The sequence below is a fragment of the Sus scrofa genome, chromosome 8 (genome assembly GCF_054392235.1).
Source record: "Sus scrofa isolate SSC_HxYL_T2T_F1_AM1 chromosome 8, Sscrofa_HxYL_maternal_Yorkshire_Landrace_v2.0, whole genome shotgun sequence".
In the NCBI taxonomy this organism is placed as follows: domain Eukaryota; kingdom Metazoa; phylum Chordata; class Mammalia; order Artiodactyla; family Suidae; genus Sus; species Sus scrofa.
This window is the reverse complement of record NC_139390.1, coordinates 117,625,930-117,651,234: the sequence shown is the minus strand read 5'-3', so window position 1 is coordinate 117,651,234 and position 25,305 is coordinate 117,625,930. Positions and strand designations below refer to the sequence as shown.

General features: G+C 34.8%; 1 long non-coding RNA gene across 16 annotated transcripts in view; it reads right to left on the bottom strand.

Moving 5' to 3' along the window:
• LOC102158976 (uncharacterized) overlaps positions 1–25,305 on the bottom strand; it is a 928,007-nt gene that overhangs the window by 254,973 nt on the left and 647,729 nt on the right. The window contains exon 6 of one of the 16 annotated variants that reach the window (XR_014813179.1): positions 22,136–24,724. The exons of the other annotated variants lie outside the window; for them this stretch is intronic. This is a non-coding gene — a long non-coding RNA (uncharacterized LOC102158976). Of the gene's footprint in view, positions 1–22,135; positions 24,725–25,305 lie in introns of those variants that run through there. 16 annotated transcript variants of the gene reach the window in all.

Sequence of the window (25,305 nt, the reverse complement as noted above, 5' to 3'; positions counted from 1 at the left end):
GATTCCTGAAGCTCATGGCTGTGAGCTAGCCATAGGGATAATATCTCAGATCAAAGGATGGCAAGAAGCAGCCTAGGTTCCTGATGGCATCAGGGAGCCACTGTGAAAGCCCTGGGCTGCCTACCTCTTGATTCTTTATTTTATGAGAAAAGTAACCCCCTGATGAGTTTGAGCCATTGTTTAGCAGAGGTGCATATTACAAGCAGCTAAACACAATCCTAACTGATACAGAATTTGGTAAAAGGAGTTAATGCCGAAAATAACAGAAACGAAAATGTGAAATTGGCTTAGTGTATGTATCCAGTCAAAAATACCTAGTCTTTTTTTTTCTTTTTCTTAATGAGACCTTGACTGATATAGCACTTGGGTCTAAGAGCTATCCCAAGAAACTAAATTTTGATGATAGAAATTTGGGACCTTTTGTCTTTAAGTGGACTTGAATGCATTCCATTATGAATAGAAAAAGTGATACTGACATAGCATATTGTAGCAAAAAATAAAAATAAATTATTATCTGTGACTATCAGAGATGAAGTGCTGATAGACAGCAGAACTTTGGTAAATCCTTAGTGATACATACAATGGTGAAAATGAATTCCTTAAATACTCAAGTGATACAGTGGCTTCTGTCTGTACTGGAGAGTTCTCAGAAGGAACACCATAAACTCAAGACTTGACATTCTCACTGTAAGTCAGAGAACCATAGAGTTTCTATGATGGCTTAAGGAAGGGGTTTGCAAGTTTTTCTGTAAAGGTCCAGATGGCAAATATTTTAGGCTTCAAGGAACACTTGGTAAACTCTGTCACAACTACTCAACTCTGCTGCTGTAATAAGAAAGCAGCCAGAGATAATGCATAAACAGATGAGTGTGGCATTAAGCTTTATTTACAAAAACAGAAGGAGGGATGATATATTGTATCATATGTCAAAGTTGAAAATCAAATGCCAAGTTTGAAATCAATTTTTATGGACTCAGCATGTTGCCCTCTTCAGAGTACTCTGTAGCTTCCCTACCTCGTGACCATGTGAAATTTAACCATTATGTTCGTTCCAGGATATTCCCAAGGCCCCCACCACCAGGTGGGGGGCACTCTTCCAAGAAGGAGAATGTCCATGGTGTCCAAAGTATCCTTATGGAAAGGGTTTTATACAGCGGTGGTCTGAGCAGAGGGATTTCCAAGGGAGTTTCGGTGTTTGGGGATTAGAGATCAGAGAAGACTTCCTTTAGGAATTGGCATTTGAAGTGACTTCTGATAGAAGAGCACAAATTACTTTGGGTGAAAAACATCATGTATGAAGGCCATGAAGGAGGAAAGAGCCTGGAGTGTTGAATGAAGGAACTGACAGTTACTTGGAGAACTGGGCTGTTTATCTGATTTTTAGTATACTTATGGCACTTTGGTCAGGATACCAGGAAAATTGCATAGCACTTAAAATTAATCATATATGTGGAGTTCCCACTGTGGCATGGCGGGTTAAGGCTCTGGTGCTGCTGCAGATATGGTGTAGGTCGTGGCTATGGTTTGGATTTGATCCCTGGCCTGGGAACTTCCATATGCCATAGGTGTGGCCAAAAATTTAATCATATATATATACACACACACACACACGTACACATATATGTGTATATATGTATATGTATGTGTGTGTATATATACACATATATACTTCCCTTTGATGTTCTTTTGTTCTTTTTTGTTTTTCTTCACAAATCTCTTCATTGACAGTGGAATCTCATTTACTAATTATGGGAAGGAAGCTAAAAGCCATTTGCCACACCATAGTAAAGTGCTCAGTATGTGCTCTGGTTGGTCAGTTTTTAAATATTTATAATAGATTGCCTGGTGATAGACACCTTTTTCACATGTGCTTTGGTTAAATCACATTTATTTCTGTATCATTATGCTTGAATCTTGTGTAAACTTATTAACCATTATGTACACTTATTAATTAAAGCTATGTGAATTTCATTGGCTGAGATTAACACAATTATTGCTGAGCCAAATACCTCTGAACAATACAATTTGTGGTTATCAGTGCAAATATCTAAATGACAAATGCATTCTTCATTTTTTTGGAAAGCATACTTTCCACATGCTATTTTAAGCACTTCACTTGTGTTATTTTCTTTTATCCTCAAAGCAACCCTATAAAGAAGATACAGTTTTTACTCTTATTTCACATGTGAGAATAAAGGAGACAGATGCCAGGCACCATCCTGGAGGTTGCATAATTATAATTAGTCATAGAGCCAGGATCTGAAGCCAACTACTCTAGCTTACACTAATACTATACAGTCATGTCACAAAAATTTAACTCCTCATTTGTCTATAAATGTATTTTATGGTTTTATAGCTAGAATTTGGTGAATCAGATCAATTACCTTGGAGATAACTGTTCTCCATATCTTTCTCACCAGAGCCACCAAAATGAACAAATTTGGTTCTGTTCCTCCCATTCCCATTTATTTAGAACTTGTGAATTGTTTCTCCTCCCACGTTCCTTTTTATCCCTATTTTGTGTGCATAAATATTTGGGCAAATAGAATAATATGTCCCTTTGTAGGCCAGTTTGGGTTGCCTAGAAAAAAAGAGTTAAGATTTAACCTAACATCCCTCTTCTTCAGTGTGTACCACAAAAAATTAAGAATAAATTATTGGTCCTGGCTCCATTCTAACAGAAGTCTCACACCTGGTCAGCTATTTAATTTTTGGCAAAGAAAACATATTTATCATACTTAGAGATCTTATTATTGAGTTCTACCCAAAAAGAAAGTGACTGTAATTACCTGTACTGATATAAGTCAAATTGAGAATTAAATGTTTTAATTTACACAATACTTGGATACTTGCCTTGAAGTTTTCTATAGTTACAAATCACTTTTTCGGGATATATGCGTGTGTGCCTGTGTGTGTATATAAATACTCCTTCATTAAAATTGGTTTAAAAAATGACTATAAATTATTTGAAAGTTATGGGATGTGGATTGAGGGAAATAACGGAATTAAAACCAATCTGTGCAACCATCCAAATGAGCAGGTGTCTTTTATGAGAGGAATCTTGCAAAATCCAAAATACAGTCCTACAAGAAATGATTCACATGAACTTTTCTGGATGAAATTTTGAGTGTCTAAGTGATTCTAGTATAAGTTTATTTGATTTTTTTGGCATTGTTAGCCAGTTTTTGAAAGACAAACATATTACTAATGTAATAGATATTTCCTTTGTACACAGACTATTAAAACCATTTAACTTCATCTTAAAAGTTTTCTGTAACAGAAGTTAATGATGCTAGCATCCATAAAAAAGAAACAAATAAAGAATGTTTAAAAAGTACTTTTAAATAAATGTTCAAAAGTACCTGCATATATTGTCTGTATTGGATTGTATCTACTAATAACATAAGAGTCTATTTAAGTCATCCTGTGAGTTTCTTTTCTTAGATATTTTCTGCAACTTTCTTCTCCTTTCCTTCTTTTTTCTCCTTTTCTATCATCTCTTTTTTTCTCTTCCCTCTTTTTTTTTCCCAGAAAATTGATGCTGAAATGGTTGTGATACAGGAGATTTCCTGCTTTTTAGCATGCCAAGGGGCAAAAGGAAAAAAGAAAAAATGGAATTTCAAATTTTTGAACACATTTTTGGTACGACATCTAGGCTGAGAAAATGGAAATTGTTGTTATTCAATATAGGTTGAGTTTTTTGTACTAATTCTTGTGCATCTATTATCAGAAGGATGATGGTGACGCCTCCAATTATGAAATGCACAAGAAGAAACTATTGCTGGCTGCTTATACCTTAAAGAGCATAAGGCAAGTGAAAACTTTTACTGTCCCTTTTTCCACCTTCTCTCAGTCAGTTCCACAAGTTAGTCTCCCATATGCAATACCTTGTATTAGGCAGGCCTCTTTGGATGCAAGAGACAACAGACTCTGTCTTAGAGATAAAAGGGAAATTATTGTCAGGATATTATACAGCCTCACATAATTGTTAGTTTTATATGTGTATAGGTGAGCAACTTAAAGGAAACTGGAACTTTCTCACTTTTTTCTAACCTTTTAATGGATTATCTTTTGTCTTTAATAAAAGGACTGGCTTTCTCCAAAGAGGACAGATGAATACAATCAACAAATCTGAGCATATTTAGGGACTTTGGCTACTAGAGAAGACCCACGTCTTTCTTTTGATAGTTCCAGTTGAAACACTGCAGTTTGTCTAAATTGAGTCAGGTGACTATCACATGACCAAAAGGGTTAGAATTACAAAATACAGAGAAGAGTGTCAGAATCCCCTGTCTATGCCTCAGGGCCACTGCAGGGAAAGAGGAATCGCTGTGAGCTTGTAACACAGAACAAACCTGATTCCATATTGGATCTTCCTTTAGCTCTAACCTTTGTGCTCTGTTGTCCATGCTTAGTCATGCTAGCTCTGCATCTCTGTAAAGGAATGTTGCCTCTAGCCTGAAAAAAACGTAATAACCTCTCTCAAGGTTCTGCCTCCCAGGCTTGACCTTTAAAGGTATAGCACTTTTCATTCATATAGAGATAAAAATTTGCAGAATGGAGAATAACATTTGTCTTGGTGATGATTTATTGAATTGTCTTCAACCGACCTAAGGCGGCAGCTTCCAGAACAAAGGAATATCACATCCCCTCTGGGGTCTGGCCAGTACCGAGAAGTTTGCAACAATTTGCCTCACCTCCTTCTCTTTCACTTTAAGAGAAGCCTGAAACTCTTAACTCGGAGAAGATGATTCTATGGGACGCATCTGCCATCTTCTGTGTCTGCTGGCTTTCCAAATAAAGTTGATAGTCCTTGCCCCAACCCTTGTTCTTTTGATTTATTGGCCTGTCATGCAGCGAGCAGTAGCAGCATGGACTTGGTGACAAGCAGCTAAGGTACACTCTGTTGAGACTCCACTACATTCTTCTTCCTTGACTTCTTAATTATGACTCAAGCCTTTTCTGGCCTACTTTTTTTTTTTTTTTTTTTTTTTTGGTCTTTTTGTCTTTTTAGGGCCACATTCATGGCATATGGAGGTTCCCAGGCTAAGGGTTGAATCAGAGCTATAGCTGCTAGCCTACGCCCCAGCTGCAGCAATGCCAGATCCAAGTCAAGTCTGTGACCTACATCATAGCTCACAGCAACACCAGATCCTTAACCCACTGAGAGAGGCCAGGGATCGAAGCCACAACCTCATGGTTCCTAGTCAGATTTGTTTCCACTGCACCATGACAAGGACTCCTGGCCTACTTTTTCAAGAGAGTTATGTGAGTAGTATTAGCATATTTTGTGAATCCTTGACCATTTTTGAATATCCTCCAATTATTTGAGCACAAAAGTAACTGCTTGCTACTCTGAAAGTTCCAGTAGGTTCACACGACAAAAACATGTGCTTGCTTCTCAGATAAGATTTAATTGATCCCAACCTCAGTCTCATCTTTTCTTACAGAAATTGAAGTTTGTAATGGTACTATTTTCCACTTTTTCAGAACCAATATAATATTTTTCTTTGAAAGGAAATTTTATATTTCTCAGTCCATTCAATAAAAATAAATGTCATTAGGGAGGAAAAGCCATATATTTTAATCTTATATTTATGTATGAGGTGACTTTAATATGAATAGAATATAGTAGTAGGATTTTTGTATTTTTTGCCCAAATTAATCTTTTTCTATTAGATTTTTATAATTAACATTTATGTTACAATGCTTATGTTTGGTCTTACCAAATCATCTTGTAACGTAATTTCTGATTTTTGTTCTTGCTTGGTGTTTCCTCATAATACTCTGCATTTTGATACACAGATTGTTTATTCTAATGAATTTATTCTGTTTCACAGAAGCTATTTGAGAATATATTTAAACATATTTTCAACATATTTTTAACATATTTTTGATATATGCTTTAACACACAGTAGGACAAATTTTTTTTCTTACTAATCCAGACTCAAGTCATGACTATGAAATCTTAGAAATAAAGAACATCCTGAATTTTCCTACTAAATAGTGGCAGAAGTTGTCCTAAGATTAAGATATTTTGATATATAATAATTATACCTAACAAATCTCTGTTATAGTTTTCAAACATAGATATAAATCCCATCAAATAAATACTTCCTGGCACATGACCTCAATATGTATTGGTCTCCAAAACAATGAAATTTGGTTTTCTGTTTAGTTTTGTTTTGTTTTTGTGATTGCCTTTATTTCCGATGTTGCTGTACATCCATGTAGGACTGAACAGATTTTTGGTTGTTAAACCTTTTTGAAGACATAATGGCATTGCCCAAGTAGATTTACTTTTGTGAGAGAGCTTTTGAACTCTTAACACCGGTACTGGAAGCTTTATGCATATCTCCTTGTCATGCCAATTGCCAGCTTCATGGCAGCTGTGACACAAAATCTGGAAGTTTGTGCTGGAGAGGCAGCAATAGGCACAGATGTTGGGAAGTGATGGCAAGCATTTTTCAGTCACCCTTATGGAGACAACAACACACACACACACACACACACACACACACACACACTCTCTCAAATGAGCTTGCAGAAGAAGCTGAGTTTCTTCTGATGATCCCGGTCTCCCGGGGTTTGGTTACTTAAGAATTACAGGAGTCTTTGTCATTACTGGCCTCCTTCCTGCTTTTGCAGGGACTGATGATTTGGAAAATCCAAATTGCTTGCTTTGTATCTTCCAAGTCTACAGCTGAGGTTGGGCAGGCTTTCAAGATGAGCTACTTGAACAAATAGAACTGCAGGCACAGATCCAACATTTCCCAGGGTGCACTGCAGTCTATTTAACAGAGCGAGCTTCTTAGCATACAGAGAATGGCAGGGCATCTTATTTACCTTCACTTTGGATTGTATGTTTTATGCACCCAGAATAGACAAAAGGCAATATGGCTACTAGGATCTGATTCACATTAATTTGTAGCAGATGGGAGAACCCGTGTTTTTCCAAGATGTTTGTGGTAAAGCAACCCTTACTGTAGAAGAAAAAAGAAATATGGTATTCAGCTGTTTGCTAAATTGGTCATTTATATTAATGCATTTTAGAAGCAATTATTTTACTCAGTGATTTTAATATAGTGGGTGTGTGGGATTAGTATGGTGTTACATTTGGCTGGTCTAAATTAAAGCTGTGCAAAACTAGTAAAAATTTGATGTAATTGGCAAAATATCTTTTCTCCCCTTTGAATGAGGTTTTGAAACTTACCATGTCTTTGTCTTTGTCTCCAACTGGCTTGGGAAATATACATTTTAGAAATGTTCATGCTGAAATAGTGCTTATGAAATTAGAGTGTCTTCCTCAAGGGCCCCTCTGATGTCTTTCCACTTTTTTTGCTTTAGCTTTCTGTCCTGTAACTTGCTTGGCTCACGAATCTCTAGGGCATCTGGTTGGCATTGCTCTAATTACACATAAACCATAGATGTATGAATTAGTAGCATTTTCTACTAAACCTGACCATTCAGGCATAGCATTAAGTGAGCATGCTAAAATATACCCTAAGCCTGCACTATAGTCAACAAATATATATGAAAACCGTTAGCTGGAAAATTCTCTGCCAATTAAGTGATCATTAGCAACATAGACACTGAATTTATTTAGCTATTCCTCCTACAGATGGGGGGGAGGATATGGGTATAAATTATTTATTACCAAAGACTAATCTCTTAGTTACATTTATTCATAAATAATCACATCATGACCATGCTGCTAAAGCTTTATCTGATAATTTTTCTTGCATTTTTGAATAAAGCCAAAACTAACTCTCATCTTCTTTATATAAAACTAAAAGCCATTATTTAAACATTATAGAAGTTTCAAAGAGGTCCATTTGTTTGCAGAATTCGCAGACTCTCCATAATTGAAAATAAGATTTATCCTGAGTCATGAACTAAATGAACTAAAATACTTTAAGGATAATTTAGTTCATTGTTAAGTAAAAAGAAGGCTTTAAAAATACACTGTGTTTTAAAAAAATTATTTCTTAGGAAATTAACTTCTCTCCTCATGAGTGAGGTAATACCAGTCAGCTTTATACTATCAAGTGCACAGAAGACCTGTAATAATCCTGCAAATAATTTCCATATCTAGTATCCTATTTATCCTCAGAAGAATCCTGATGATGTTGTATGTCCTGCCTTCCTTTTGTGAATGTCTACACCTTCAACTCAACATAGAGTTGGTGTTCAATAATTTGATATCCCTGAGAGAAGCTAGTACTCATCATTTTCCTGGACTTTGTATGTTGGTGTGTTTGAGAATTTAGTCTTTTGACCACCTCTCTAGGTAAAAATCACTTCCTTTGGGGTCTTGGGCACTCTCTTGAAGCCATACTAACCTACTAATCTCTTGTTCTTGAAACATCTTCTCTAGGATTCTGTAACATCTACTCTCCCGATAAGATACTCTATCTTTATCTGCCTTCTCGGTTTACTTTCCAAATTTCTCTTCTTTACTTCCCCATAAGGAATGGTCCTAAATCTCTTGTCATTGTCCATTCTTTAAAATATCTTCTCTGCTACCATGGCTTCTGTTGCCCTTTACATGCCTAAGGTTCTCCAAGCCACACTGATGGATCATTATCTTTAGCCTGCATTATTGTAATAAACTGCTGTCTGATGGACTCCCATCACTTCTGATCTGATACAAGTAATTCAGCTCCTGTGATAAAAGTGACTTTTCAAAAATGAATTCTGAATATGTTCGTCAATGCCAAAAATCCTTAAATGGGTTCTCTTTGATCTTAGATACAGATCTGATTTCCTTAACTTGTCCTGGGAAACCACACCACCTGAATCCCCTAATTCAATCCATCCAGAAACATAAAGTATAGATTAAATTTTTTCTTTCAGTTCTTTGAATAATGAATACACCCTAGAGCTTCTGGATATTTATACATAGTGTTCCCTCTCATGCAACCACACAATTTTACTTCTTTTAGGTAACTTCAAGGCATCTCTTAGATTTCAGCTTAAACGTTAATTTAAGAACAAGATTTTCCTGACCCAATCTTTTACATAGAGGATATTATACTTTATTTATTGTTTAAACATCTTTTTTCCCATCAGTAGTCCTTGAAATCAAGAATTATATTATCAGAACCTACCATAAGTCTATCATATAATAAATTCTCAAGGAATATTTTCCAGGGACATAGAGACAGAATAAATTGCTTCTACACACTAGGGGTTCAGATAGATGGGACAGATGGATTTTTTAAAAAGGGACTATTAAAAAGAAAAGAAGGGGAGTTTCCATTGTGGCTCAGCAGTAACGAACCTCTCTAGTGTCCAGGAGGACATGGGTTTGATCCCTGCCTTCACTCTGTGGGTTAAATGATCCAGCATTGCTGTGGCTGTGGTGTAGGCCAGCAGCTACAGCTCCAATCTGACCCCTAGCCTGGGAATTTCCAGATGCCATGGTCGAGGCCCTCAAAAGACAAAAAAAAAAAAGAATGAAGGAATGAAGTTCTTGAAAACAAAACCAGAGACTGTATTTCAAGCTTAAGTAGAGGACTAGATTTTAATATAAGAATGTCAGGACCTCTATAGTTTCTATGAAGAATGAGGTTAGTGAGAGGAAGACAGGGAGGTTTAAGAAGGTGGAATAAAAGAAAAAATGCAATTAACAGCTGTCACTATAAGAGGAAACATGACCTTCCTAGAGAAATGTAATTGAACTTTTGGACTTGTAGGCAATGTTGAGAGCCCATGTGAGGTTACAGGTAACTCAAAGTGAAACCTTTAGACTTTGATCAAAGTGAAATCTTTAGACTTGGTTGTGTGGTTTTCTCCGGTTGTGATTAGATGTTTGGGTGTAGATGATGAAAAGGTGGATGGCTGAATTAGTCCAGAATACATTTTGAAGACACAGTGTGATAAATCCTCTGCCTAGAGGCAAAAGAAAGGCAAATAATTTAGATTTCAGGGAGCACAGAAGTCCTTCAAAACTCCTTTGGAGAGATTTTTGGTAAAGGAGGGTGTGAAAGAAAAAAGCATAATGGGACATTTCAGGCAAAGGAATGCACGTGTACGCAGATCCAGGCATGTTCCAGGATATGAAGGAAGAAATTCAGGATGACTGGAGCACCGTCATAAAGTGGTGGAAAGATAAGAGTGCAGTGGCCAGATCCTAAAGGACTTTTAAGAATGTGTTATGGAGATTATATTGATACTGAAGATATGGGGTGCTATTAAAGGATTTAAACAGAAGAGTGATGCTTAGAATTGCTCTGGCAGTAGAGTGTAAAATGAATTTAAGTGTAGAAGGCATGGAAATTGCAGAGCTGCAGTTGTCTGAATAAGAAAAAAAAATGGAGGGATTCAATTAAGGTGATGATGATAGACATGATGATGATGATGTACTGAATTATACTGAAAAATTCTCAGAGAGATTAAATGATTTATATAAGATCCACAAGACAGCCGTGAAACTAAAACTTATGCCCAGAGTTCCAAGACTAGTGCTCATCTCACCAGATTAATGGGAAGCTCCTCAAAGGTGAAGAGTATACATTCCTCATCATTTTTTGTTTAATTTCTATTAATTGATTTTATTTTTTACAGCAGTTTTACATTTATGGCAAAATTGAGCAGAAGGTACAGAGAGTTCCTATACATCCCTGCCCCTGCTCCTGAATAAGCCCTCATTCTCAATATCCCCCCCCCCCAGAATAGTACATTTGTTACAACTCATGAATCTACACCAACACATCATTATCACTCAAAGTCCTGAGTTTACCAGGATGCACTCCTGGTGTTGTACATTCTTTGGGTTTGGACAAATGTATCCACAATTATAGTAATCATATACAGTAATTTCACTGCCCTAAAAATTCTCTGTGCTCAACCAATGCATCCCTCTCTCCCTCCAGCCCCTAGTAACCACTGACATTTTTACTGTTGCCGAAGTTTTGTCTTTTCCAAAATGTAATATAGTTAGAATCAAACAGTATTTAGCCTTTCCAGATGGGCTTCTTTCACTGTACATTTAAGTTTCCTCCATGTCTTGTCATGCCTTGATGGCTCCTTTCTTTTTAGTGCTAAATAATATTCCATGGTCTGGATGTACCCCAGTTAATTTATCCATTCACCTACTGAAGGACATATTGGTGGTTTCCAGGTTTGGGCAATTATGGTGAAGCTGCTATTCTACATGCAGGTTTTTGTGTGGATGTAAGTTTCTAAATCTTTTGCATAAATATTAAGTTCAATTTTTGGATCATACAGTAGACATATGTTCAGTTTTGTTAGCAATGTCTGAACAGTCTTCCAAAGTGGCTGTACCATTTTGCATTCCCACCAACAGTGAATGAGAGTTCCTGATGCTCCATATCTTCACCAGCTTTTGGTGCTGTCACTGTTCTGAAGTATGGCTGTTCCAATAGGTATGTAGTGCTATCTTCGTGGTTTAATTTTCATTTCCCTCATGGCATATAATATGGAGTATCATTTTTTATATGCTTAATTTCCATCTCTCTCTTTTTTTTTTTTTTTTTTTTTTTTTGGTCTTTTAGGGCCGCACCCATGGCATATGGAGGTTCCCAGGCTAGGGGTCCAATGGGAACTGTAGCTGCTGGCCTATGCCAGAGCTAGCAGCAGGAATCCGAGCCACCTCTGCAACCTACACCACAGCTCATGGCAACGCCAGATCTTTAACCCACTGAGCGAGGCCAGGTATTGAACCCACATCCTCATGGATCCTAGTTGGGTTCGCTAACCACTAAGCCACAATGGGAACTCCAATTGCCATCTTTATATCTTCTTTGCTTAGGTGTTTTTTAAAAGTTTTTGGCCCATTTTTCTAATTGGACTATTTACTGATTTTTGAATTTTAAGAGTTCTTTGTACATTTCGGAGATAACAGTATTTTATCAGATTTACCTTTTGCAAATATGTCCTCCTGGTCTGCGGCTTGTCTTCTCATTCTGTTAACATTGTCTTTTGCAGCCTTACTCATCTTATATTCTCAGTGTCTAAAACAGGTGTAGGTACAGGTGAACTGAACACTAGGGAACTGAATTATCCTATGCTGTTCTGAGCAGAAGTCACAAGGATGGTTTATCTATATTTTAACAGCTATTGTTTATCCTAAAGAAAGAAGTATAAACTTGAAATCTGAAGCCTTAACGTAGAAATTTGGGGGAAGAATTTGATTCTTCTTTGACTTGACTTTTAAAAGCACACTTCCTTTTTCTGACACCTTTTGTCTATTTTTTCTTCCAAAACTATCCTATTGCTATCCACATCCGAACCCATTTGAATTGTTTTGAATAACACACCTGTTGGCTAATGTCTTAACTTGCAAAGTTCCTCAGCTTTTCATTTTTTCATGATTGCAGCCTTCATCAGGTCTGGAAACTGAATACTTAGTGGCAGGACCTGTAATAGCTGTGACTTAGGAAATAGGAAACACTACACTACATGCAATGCTATGTGAGATAGCAAATGGAATAGCAGCTGTTTATTCTCATGTGTCCACACTTTCACTTTAAAACATAGGTAAAATCCAAAAGTTTGGATTTGTGAGAAAATTAGATGTTCCATGCCAATTTTCATAGCATTTAAAAGTGTGCAAAAGGAGTTATCTTGTGTCACAGTGGATTAAGGATCTGGTGTCACTGCAGTGGCTCTGGTCACTGCTGTGGTGCAGGTTCAATCCCTGGCCTGGGGAACTTCTGCATGCCATGGATGTGGCAAAAAAATGTGTGAAAATGAAATAAAATACTGAACCAAGAAGCAAGGGAAGACGACTGAGAATATAGAAATGAAATTATCCAAATGGCTTGCCACCAATGGATACAACTGAGGTCCAAAAGACCTACTGATTTCACGACTTAAGAGGAGAATTCACTTGTACAAGCATCATACATATCACAGAAGTTATGGTTTTTCCAGGCCACCATCCAGTCCAATGGTGCTGTGATCCAAATGCTTATGTCTCCCCAAAATGCGTATGTGAAATCCTAACCTTCAAAGGTGATGACGTTAGTAGGTGGGGGCCTTTTTGAGGGTGATTAAAACATGAGAATGGAGCCCTTATGAATACGATTAGTGCTCTTATAAAGAGAGCCCATAGGGCCCAAGGCCATTCCACCATTTGAAAACACCTAGGAAGTCTGCAACCTGGAAAAGGGCCCTCACCCCACCATCCCGGCACCTGGGTCTTGGACTTGCAGCCTCCTTTCTGTTTTTATAAACCACCCAGTCTGTGGTATTTTGTTATAGCAGCCTGAATGGACTAAGAAAAATGGCTATTATTACATATACTCATAATTTCACTTTCCTGTCAGAATTTAAACTACTTTTTGCTATGTCATGTTTCAACTGAGAAAAATCATTGGTAGGCTAAATAATTTCACAGTGTTAACCAGGTAGGTCTAAAGTATTTAATACAATAATAATACTAATAATGGTTGCTATTAAAAGAGTGCTTACTCTGTGTTAAACCCTTTGTGTTTTAATAGAAACTCATTTAATTTTAAAATTCTATTCACTTAGCAAGGGCAAGCAAGACAATATTATTTAAATTAATTAAAGCTCAAATTCTTAAAAACTCTGCTCTACTCCCCTAGAAAAGAAAACCAGATCGTTTCTCATTAGTGGACTATTAGATAAGGCTGGCTGTTCCCATCAGCAGTGGCAAAATATCTGCTAAGTTGTCCTACCATCCTACATTGCATCTTAGACAAGTCTGAAAATATCAGGAGAATGTAGTTCTTAAAAGCATTCAGTTATTCACTCTTCATTCAATAGATAGATACTGAGTACTTACTATTTTCCAGATACTGTTCTGCTTCAGGTACTGGGTAGAAGAATATAAAAAATGTGTATATCTCTACTGAATGAACTAGGAATAATTTTCTAGCAAAAGTATGGGTATTATGAATGTGGAATATAAAATTCAAGCAATTACATGTAAACAGAGGGAAAAGCTTTAGCTAAGACTATTCAGATGTTTTCAGATGTTCTGCAATTTTCCTATTAGTATTTGCCACTTGTTCAGTCATTTATTCATCTGTTAGATATTATTAACCATCCAGTACTAGGAAATGGGGTAGATTTAATAGTAAAATAGGCACAAAAGTAACTGAGAAATTCTAACGCTTTTATTTTTTTTGTGAACTGAAATAAGACTTCTGTTATTCAATTTATATCCAATTCAAGTCAAGGACTATCAGTGTTCTGTTACTGTGTAATTTCATAATCACTAACCAAGGAGAAATTAAGTCTAAAAGAGGAATTTATATTCATACTTTGGATATATTTTGATGATTTCTGGTAATAGAGAAATGATCTTAATTAATAGCTACATATTAATAGCGTTTGACATATAGCAAATATTCTAATTTGTGCTTCATGTGACTGTATCCTTTAATATGGATTAAAATAAAACTATGAAGTAGATATCCAGTTGCCCTCTGTAGGCTGCAAATTCCCAATTTCATATTTTAACTTTATTTTAGATAAGAAAACATACATTAAAGAGGTTCAGCCTTTGCTTAAAATCACATGTAATGAAAAGAGATAAGTAATAGAGCCAGGATTTGAGTATAAGAACTGGGCTCCTAACTTTATAAGTATATTATGTAACAAAACTGTTTTCCAACAACATAAAACTATTGTCCTTTATAACCTGTTATTCAATCAGAGAAAAATACCTAAAGCATGACTTATAAATCCTTCTGAACATTTCAGCTGGGTAGTTAGTTCTATACAATTTGACTGACAGACATCATTTGGCCAGAGGAAAATAACTAATGTGACTTAAGTTTTACCAGGAGGGGTACAAAGGTTGAAAGTATTTGATATTGGAGTATCCTGTTTAAACATCTCGATTTTGAGTGGCAAAAAAATAAGTTATAAGTAATATTTTAAATATTACACACTTGACTAATTTGGGCACAATACACAAAAATAAGGTTCTTGAAGATATATAAAATTATACAAACATAACATTTGTGAAGGAGGGGGAAATTGCCATGATGCGATCAGTAATAAACATGTGAAGCCATCTGTGAGACAAGATTTTTTTCATCTTTCTGAAATATTATCTATAATGTATATGTGCAAGCCTTCAGATTGCTAATATAACCCTACCTGCTCATTCTATTTAAGAAACATGAGGCTGAAATGGAATTCTACATGAGATTAATAGAAAAAAAAAGATAATGAAAATGTGACTTCCATACAAAAGTCATCTGATCTGGAAAGAAATAGAGATTGGCCTTGTAGATCTGCAGCTTTGCACTTTTGAACAGTTATTTCCTTTCAACCCAGAAGTAGCTATATATTAACGTGGGAAGGAAATATTTTTATGAAAAGAATGTACAACGTATGAGTCACTTTGAATAAGAATTTTCTAGTAAAATAATCCACATCATAATCAAGCAGAAGATAGAGGTATGATAATATTTATTAGCTTGAATATGAAGAAAATTTTGTTATTCAAAATAATTTTTTAAGCATATCTATTTTTATACAACCAGGGCATCAATATCAGAGAACCCTAACAAGTTTCAGATCACATAACTAAACAGTACAGTATAGAGACTATAAATTTAAATAAGCTAAACTAGGGAGTTCCCATTGTGGCACAGCAGGAAAAAAATCCTATTAGTATCCATGAGGACGTGGTTCAATCCCTGGCCTTGCTCAGTGGGTTAAGGATCTGGCATTACTGTGAGGTGCAAGGTAGTGGCAGACATGGCTCAGATCCTGTGCTGCTATGGCTGTGGCTACATAGCTCTAATTCGACCTCTAGTCTGGGAATTTCCATATGCCACGGGTGTGGCCCTAAAAAACAAACAAAAACCAAAAAATAGATAAATAAACCAAACTGAAAAATGCAAGGCCAAAACTGTCATTAAAGGAAATGTGAGTAGTTAAATGACTCATTTGAAAATCTAAATAACACTGAAAAATTAGAAATTCATGAAACTTTACAAGATCCTCAAAATGAAAAATTATAATTTTTTTCTATGGTATTTATAGAGTCAATTTTTTTAACCTCTCACATTTATTAATTTTACTTTAAAAATGAACTGTAGAAAAGAAGGACCCAAATATCTACTTTATTTTCCATCACTGTGAAACCACCAAAAAAATTAGTTCACCCATACAATCAAATAAAATAGTACTTATAATAACTTATAATCAAAGAAATATTCATATAATTCTAAAGCTGAAGCACCAAATATCCTGAATGCACTGAAAAGTAATTTCTCAATTGTTAAGGCTTTAAAAAAAATAGTTTGCCTGCATAATCCAGGGATTTCTTATATTTTACAGATAAGACCCATGGGGAAAAATATCAGATTTCAAAGTAAATTGATTTTAGATCTAGTTTTGATTTCCAAAATACCTTAACTGGCTTTTACAATTTTATTGAACTATAGTTGATTTACAAATTTGTGTTAATTTCTGCTGTAAAGTTACTCAGTTATATATACATTCTTTTTCATATTCCTTTTCAGTATAGTTTATCATAAGATACTGAATATAATTCCCTGCACCATAGAGTAGGACCTTGTTTATCCAACTAATTGGTTTTGAAGTAGAAATCAATATATTTCTACATCAATATCTAAGTCTAAATGCTCCATGTACGTACATTTTAGGCCAACTTAGTATATGGACAAAATATAGAATTTTAGTCTTAATGACATATAAGCTATAAAATTTGAATGTGTCCTCAGTGACCAATTAAAATAGTGAAATAGACAGTAAAAAATTATATATTTCAATATGTATTTCTTAAGAAAGATTTTATGTATTTTAATAAATATTTCTTAATATATTTCTTATATTTCTTAGGATCCTTTAAAACTATCTCTTCCATTGCAGCTAATAATAACAGGTAAAATGATAGGCTATAACAGCTAGAAGAAAACTGGAAAATCAGTTTGCCCACTCTTACATCTTCAGATTTAATGTATTGTTAACACATCATTACCAAATACTATAACATTATTAGCTATCTATCATCACCATTTTAAAAACCATAAAATGTCAATGCTGGTTAATTGAGATAATAAAAAACTGCCTAAATGTTCAACTACAGGGAGTTTTAAAAATTATTTTATCCAACATGTGTTCCAAATTGTTAATTCTATAGGATATTAAAAGGGTTTACACAAGTCAAAGAGTCTTCGAAAAAGTCTATCAAAATGTGAATTTTTTTCATTCAGAATTACATGGATGAGTCAATTTGTATCCTGTGAATCCTTAAGAAAAGGATATTCTATGTTATTTTTCCACATGTGTTTAACCACAGAATATACCCCTCCTCTTTTTTCCAGAAAGCATTATGTACTAATCTTTAGGCAGGACATATTTGTTTAAAATCAGATTTAATAACCTATAGCACAATGACGCATCAGACAGTCATTAAAAATGACACACATCAAAAAAATGACACAAAATACTTAAAGAGAAAGTTTGTCTTTGAAAGACGAAAAACGTATTCTCTTTAATAAGTTCTCTCCAGTTTTTGGAATGATCCTGTCTTAAAATACTACATGTTTATCATATTACATTTACATGTTTATCATATTATACTACATACATAATACTACATGTTTATCATATTATATTTCATTTGTTCTAATTGTTTATCATATTATATTTCATGTTTACTACATGTTTATATTATATTTCTACATGTTTATATGTTTATCATTATATTTATGATATAATGTTTATCATACTACATGTTTATCATATTATATTTCATTTGTTCCCAAAAGGAAAATTAATCTAGGAATAATGTGAAATCACAAATCAGAAGGAGGCTGTTAATCTAGGCAAGATTTTTTTTCCAAGTTAAGAAAAATCAAAATATCATGTCAAAATAAATATTCTTATCACTGAGTATGAGCAGTATACTTGCCAAACTTAACTCCCCCCCCCCTTTTTTTTACCTTTGTTAAAAAATAAGTGTGAACAGACATCTGAGTTTGTTTGAAAAGTCCTATTGCATCAGTGTTCCTGGTGTGATTATGAATAGTATCCTTTTTCATCATCAGAAGTGCCCCAGTTTGCATAAGAAATTACATGGACATCTGAGTTCAACAGAGCCACTCTTCCCACTGCTTACCCATCTGATGTGCAAAAAAGTACTGGAGACTTTATAACTTAATCAAATGGACTTAGGAGCCAGCTGTTAGAATCTGTTATTATTTGTTATCTAAATTACTGTCCAAATTTGTGCCTCTAATGGTTCTGTCAGGTAACTTGATCCTAATAATACAGAAGCAGGAATGGGTTAAAGAATTTCGGATTCTGTCTACTCTAACACTTCCATTTTGTATGCTCTTTATAATAGATACAGTATCTCAGAAGAAATTTCTTCCCCCACTAACCTTGTACTTTTCCCTTAGAGGTACTCCTCTACTTACTGTGTTTTTTTGGCTGGTTTGTTTTCTTTGCTTGTTTTAATTTGTTTCATTTTATCTTAGTTTTTTTCTTTTGGCCTTACCTACAACCCATGGCAATCCCAGGATAGGGATCAAACCCGTGCCACAGCAGAGACCCAAGCCACTGCATTGACAACATTGGATCCTTAACCCGCTAAGACACAAGAGAACCCTTCTTTATTTTTTACTTTTTTATTTGTTTTACATTGCCTCAGAGACAATTAACATAATGACTTTAAAGCTATTAGGGTTTGGAATTTAAAAGTGTAACTTGAAGGTTATTTCTGCTTTCTGCTCTGCCATTTCTCTCTGTGGGAATAAATCCCAAATTGACAATAAAATTAAAGACATCAGAAGATGGGGGAGATAAAGAGAACATGAAAAAGAAATATTTTAAAAATATTTTAAAAAATTATTGTTCAACCTCATTTTTTTTTTTTTTTTTTTTAGTAAGTACTTTTATCAATAAGCATAACAAATGGTTAGGGACAGACATTGAAAATAAGAAAAATAAATAAATAAATAAATTTTGTTTAAAGAAAAAAACCTAGCCATAAGATACCTTAAAAGAGTAGTTTGTTGATAATGAGACTTTTGTTTTAATTGAAAAAGGCATTGTTATCATGCCTCATCACTAAATGTAGCTATAATAAATATTCAAGTTATTCTTATATGATCACTACTAAAATATAATGTCTGCCTTCATGATTTTGCCAGTTAGGATCTTTTGGCTGCAAGAAACAAAGAACACTTGCAAGGTTTTATTCAAAAAAGTAATTTTGCTATTAATTCACACTCCCCACCTTTCATCTTCTGAATTCTAATTCTATTTCTTCTTTTGACTAAGATGGACCACCATGCAGCTGTCTAATTACTCTTATTTGGATCTCCTCATGGAATTAGTTTTAATCTATTATACTTTGATAGGTTAAGGATTATTATGAGACAAGTCTGAAATCTTATAATGTACTGTGGTGCTTTCATAAAAATGGTATTCAATGTGAAAACTTTACTCCACTCAGTGACACATCTATAGCCTCAAAACCCAGGAAAGTTATTCTATGGATCCATTGTCATATTTTAATTCCATCGACATTGACTTTTGCAATTGACTATGTTTTATTCTTTGTTTTGGTCTATGGGATGTTTGCAGGCAGATACATGCAGTAACCTTGCCCTTTATTTCACTTAATTCTTCTACCGTTATTTTTCCTTCTTCCTAATGTCCTTATTTTTTCTTTATGTTGTATTATTTGTTCTGTAAGGTGCCACAAATTGTTTTTAAAATGAAGTGAATTATAAATACTGCAATACCTTGTACTTTAAAAATACATATTTCAGGAGTTCCCTTGTGGTTAAATGGGGTAAGGATCCAGTGCTGTCACTGCAAGGGCTCAATTTGCTGCTACTTCTGGCCGGGAACTTCCACATGCCACAGGCACAGCCAAATAAAGAAAAAAAATAATACTTCAAATTATGGAAAATAATGTTTCCTATGAACTCTGTAAAATAGTGCATTTTTAATTAATAAAATTAAGTATTTCAGAAGAGTAAGGGTAGAAAAAGTATGTTGATTGTGATATTTGTTCAACTTCATATCAATTCATTTTATATTTACTTTTTCAGATTTTTAGCCATTATTTACATTATATAACTTTACATTGTATACTAGACTATACATTACCTTATTTTATATTCATAATATACATTACATAATTTTTTTTAATATCTGATTTTTTAAAGACAAAATACTGCAGTCTTATAGAACTAGTTTGGCCACTGTCTTAATTAATGTACCTTTCCCAAGAAGCATTTAGAGAAAAAAAGGTTGGTTCTAATATTCTTGCTAGCGACTGTAAAATAGCACTCCACACTGAGACATATCCAACAGCTGTCTTATGCCAGGAAAGCCTATGCATTACAACCTCTTACAGTTGGAGGATAACAAGGAGGAAAATGTGTGTAATAATAAACATATATATTTCATGTTTACATATCTTTCGCCTTTGGGTTTTTAAAGTGAGGTCACTGCTACTCTTTCAAGCACTAAAAAAACAACTATTGGTGTAACTTACTTTGCACTTATTTTGATCATTGTGGCTTCTTCTGTACCATTTAAAATGCCTTCCTTGTTACCTCCTCATCTCAACTGGGTCCTCGATATGAGACTCTCCAGAAAGGCCAAAATTTCATAAACATAAAATTACATTCTAATAATTCTACACAAGTAAGCAACTCATGATGACGGGCACAATGGCAAGTGCCCACACAATTCAATTTGACAGATGGTTTATACACATAAAAGTCAAGGGAATAATGCATTTGTCATTTAGAGATTGGATACTCCTGATCTTTCTACTATAGTTAACTTGCTTGGGACACTGTTTGGTCGAACAAAAGGAGAACAGAACTTAGCTCTTACTGTTCTGGCTAACACTGGCCACGTTTTGATACAGAGCACACATTTAGAAGACTGTGTCACCAAGTAGCAACTTGAAAGTTTTGTTTGAAGATGAATTCTCAGGAGATCATGTCTTGTAGAAAGATCTGAAAATCTAGACTTTTTTAGGCACAGCAAGAGTGTATGTGAATGTGGTGTTAGTCAGAAAAAATTATGGACAATCACCTCTTTGGTTCAATGTATCCTACTGGATTCTGATCCTCATCAGTAACATCATCTTAAAAAAGATCAAGATACGGTAATTCGTGCACAGACATACATTTAAATATTCATCAATAATCCAAGCAATTATCTCCTGGAACTCCTACATGTTCAAAAATAGCCCAATGAGGATAAATGTATAATCCTCATTTTACAGATAAAGAAAACTGACTTAAGTAGTGTGAATACCCTCAAACCCCACATCTAAAAAATAGCAAAGGCTTAAAGATGCCTGAAGGACTAGTGGATGACATGGAAAAAGTCAAGAAAGCAATGTACAAACAAAATGCAAATATTAATAAAAAGACAGAAAATATGAAAAGAAATCCAAATGAAATTCTGGAGCTGCAAATTACTGTAACGTCATATAATTTTCTGTTATTGTCATTAAGATAGCATAAATTCAATTGGAGTGTTATAACTAGGATGTAAAATGGTAACCACAAAGTGAATAGTTATAGAGAAAATGAGAATGAAATTAAAACATTACACTACAAAAAACTAAACACAAAAGTAAATAGTAATGCAAGAAACGAGGTACGAAAAATCTACATGGCATATTGAACACAAACAGCAAAAGATATACAAATAAAGATTCAAAAATGTAAGAATATATAACAATAATAAACATTTATGCACAGACCCTCAAAATATATAAACCAAAAGTTGATAGAACTACAGGGAGAAATAGACAGTTTTATATTAATAGTGGGAGACTTCAATACTCAGCTCTTAATCATGGCTAGAAGGTAAGTAAGGAAATAGAGTTCTTGAGCAACACAATAAACCAGCTATATCTAACAGACACAACTGTTTCAGGAAAACTGAAAAATTCACAAATGTGTAGGTGTTAAAAAAACACTTTCAAATAACTAATGGATAAAAGAAGAAATTATAAGGGAAATTAGAAAATACCTATAAACTAATAAAAACAGATAAAAAAGGCAACCTACAGAAGGGAGTAATATTTGCAAGTAATACATCTGCTAAGTAATTAATATCCCAAATACACAGAGAGCTCCTAAAACTCAACAACAAAAAAACAAGCATTGATTTTTTAAATTTTTTCCAGTTTTATTGAAAAATAATTGATATATATCACTGTATATGTTTAGGAGATACAACATGATGGTTTGAGCTACATATCTTGTGAAATGAATACAAAAGATTTAGTTAACATCCATTATCTCATATAGAGACAATAATAAGAAAAAATATTTTCCTTGCGTTGAGAACTCTTAAAATCTACTCTCAACAACTTTCCTCTATGTCATACAGTAGTGTTAACTATAGTTATCACATTGTACGTGACATCCTAGAACAAAGGTACAAACTTCCAGGTACAAGCAACTTGATTTAAAAATGGGCAAAGAATTTGGACATTGATCCAAAGAATATAAATAATGGCTAATTAGCAAGTGAAAAAAAAGATGCTTGATGTCACTAATAATTAGGGAAATGTAAATTAAAACTGTATGGAGAACAGAATGGAGGCACCTTAGAAAACTATACATAGAACTACCATATGACCCAGCAATCCCACTCGTGGGCATATATCCAGACAAAACTTTCCTTAAAAAAGACACGTGCATCCGCATGTTCATTGCAGCACTATTCACAATAGCCAAGACGTGGAAACAACCCAATGTCCATTGACAGACAATCGTATTAGGAACATGTGATACATATGTGATATATATATGATAATACTACTCAGCCATAAAGAAGAACAAAATAATGCCATTTGCAGCAACATGGATGGAACTAGAGACTCTCATCCTGAGTGAAATAAGACAAAGAAAGAAATATGCCATATGGTATCACTTATATCTAGAATCTAATATACAGAACAAATGAACCTTTCCACAGAAAAGAAAATCATGGACTTGGAGAATAGACTTGTGGTTGCCAAAGGGGAGCGGGAGGGAGAGGGATGGATTGGGAGCTTGGGGTTCATAGATGCAGACTCTTGCCTTTGGAATGGATTAGCAATGAGCTCTTGCTGTGTAGCACTGGGAACTATGTCTAGTCACTTATGATGGAGCATGATAATGTGAGAAAACAGAATGTATACATGTATGTGTAACTGGGTCACCATGCTGTACAGTAGAAAAAAATAATAGTGTATTGGGGAAATAAAAAAAAGTTAAAACAAATATAGAAACATTAAAAAGAAGCATTAAAAGAATTTTTGCTTCTGCCACTTGAAAAAAAAAAAAGAGAGAGATATCCTCTGGACCCATTAGTATAGCTACTATCAAAAAAATAAAAACAAGGACAAAACCTAGAAAATAACAAGTCTTGGCAAGGAAATGGAGAAATTGGAATTTTTGTGTCCTGTTGATGGGAATGTAAAATGGTACAGCAGCTGAAAACAGTATGATGGTTCTTCAAAAAATTAAATATAGAAATGCCTTATAATCCAGAAATTCTACTTCTGGGTATATACCAAAAGAATTGAAAATGGGATATCAAACAGACATTTGTTCACTTGAGTTCATTGTAGCATTATTCACCATATCAAAAAGTTCTTGGTGATTCATGTCTGTTGGTGGCTTAATGGCCAAGAAAAATGTAGTATATGTGTTGTATCAAAGATTATTCAGCCTTAAAAAGGAAAGAAATTATGATACATGCTACAACATGGATGAACCTGGAGGGCATATGCTAAGTGAAATAAGTCCAACACAAAAGACACCTATTATATGATTCCACTTGTATGAAGTACTTGGAGTAGTCAAAATCATAGAAACAGGAAACAGAATGGTGGAGGCCAGGGGTCAAGGGAAGGGAGAATGAGAAGTTATTGATTAAAAGGTATATAGTTTCAGTTTTGAAAGATGAAAAGGATGGTGGAGATGGATGGTGGTGTTGAATATACTTAATACTGCCAAACTGTACATTTAAAAATGTTTGAACGGTAAATTTTACTTATGTTGTTTGTACCACAATAAAAAAACAAACTGTAAAAAATTGGCAATTACATATTGGAACCTAAATTCCTGAGCCCTATTAGGTAATTGCTTTTTTTTCCCCCCTACATATACTCTTCTACTGGTATGTGTTACGTTGTAGGTTTCAATCTCTTTTTTTCCTTCATGTCACTCTCATAGCATGTTCATATTGCTCTCTTCCCCAAAAGAAAACAATAAGCCCGTTCTTAACCCTGTTGTGCTCATCCTTATTTGCCTTCCTGATTCTGTCTCATCCTAGACAGGTTGGTTAGGTATCATGCCAGGTTGCCCACTTTACCCTCCTTGCTATTCTATGACCAGGTTCACACCCTTCTTGTAGTTCTTATTATGTTGCTAAAATGACTTGTTTTCATATCAAGTCGTGACATAATGTGAGCACCTACAAGGGCAAGTACTTCATGACCTTATTCTCTGTGCCTCTGGTTCATGGTCTGGTCCCAAATTAACACTTTATAAATGAATAAAATATACATTAGTACATATGTAATTCACATATAAAAACTTGATGATTTCAATTTAATAATTTAGAATTTCTGACAATCCGTAGCAAGGATTCAGTAAGAACCATTTGCATTCTTTAGGGAGCTTCCGGTTGCAAAGCAGCTACCCTTCTGCACTTGACCCTCTTCTCTATCTGGGATGTCGCTTTTCTGCAAGTATCTGCAGACTGGGAGAAAGCAAGGAGTCAAGTCCATGACATGTTCAAAAAAGGACCCAAAGTAAACTCTTTACAGCAAAAGAGTATTCACCACACGCTGAGATGGGCTGTAATTGTGCCTTTTGAGTTAATATGTAGGCAACTCCCACAGGTTTAAAGGGGACACTGTTTATACATCAGAAGCTGCGGCCCTAGGTTCTAGCTACTTCAAGCATTTTACTGCAGGGTAATAACAATCTTAAAGTTGTTTTTGTTTTTTTAGGTCTGCACCTGCGGCATATGGAGGTTCCCAGGCTAGGGGTTGAGTCAGAGCTGTAGCTGCTGGCCTGCACCACAGCCACAGAACTGCCAGATCCGAGCTGTGTCTGCAACCTACACCACAGCTCATGGGAAGGCAGGATGCTTAATCCACTGAGCGAGGCCAGGGATCAAACCTGCATCCTCACGGATGCTAATCAGATTTGTTTCCCCTGATCCACGAAGGGAACTCCTGTTCTTAAATTTGTGAAAACTGTTTTTGAGGGGTAGAAATATCATAAATACATAAACAGACACATAACATATTTGTATTATTAAATGTCAGGCATAGG